The following is a 682-nucleotide window of genomic DNA, read 5'->3' on the forward strand; positions in this document are numbered from 1 at the left end:
TATTGACCGCAACCCTGACCATCTCCCTATATATCAATTTTTACGGTCAACTATACATACATATATAAAAAATTTGTTTGTTCACAATTTCCGCCTTCCCCATTCCATTAGATTTTTTTTTTTTTTTTTACGAAAATCGTAAAGATGGTGATTACTTTTTACTGGAGTGGACTAATCTACACAAAACGTAATCTACTGGTGACGTATTTATGCTCGTAACAGAGATGGGCAAAAAATAGCTATAGATGAAACTAGTGGCTAAAATTTCCATGGAAACGCCACTTATTCATGAATGAACCATTGATATATAAATATTTACAATCCATACATAGTTTAATATTGTTTTACACCTACATTATTAAAATTTAATTAATAGCTATACTCATTCACAAAGATCTTTACATCCCATTCGTTGCAAATTTGGCCCAAAACAGATATTCGCCTTTTCATTCCAAACTCCTTAACCATCCTAACACATTAATTCTTAATCTCTCATCCTTAACAATCCCTGATAATCCTCCGAGGCGTCTGAAAAGAATATGGCCACGGGACATTCTAATTTAAATAAATGTTTGAAGTACCACCAATGGGTGGTTCCTTCCCAAGATTTTCAAGTATTATGAAACATACAACATATTTACTTATAGTATTTATTATTTGTACAGTTGTAAATCACATTAAA

This window comes from Halyomorpha halys, unplaced genomic scaffold (assembly GCF_000696795.3).
Source record: "Halyomorpha halys isolate HHAL.00 unplaced genomic scaffold, Hhal_1.1 Scaffold103.1, whole genome shotgun sequence".
NCBI classification, from domain to species: domain Eukaryota; kingdom Metazoa; phylum Arthropoda; class Insecta; order Hemiptera; family Pentatomidae; genus Halyomorpha; species Halyomorpha halys.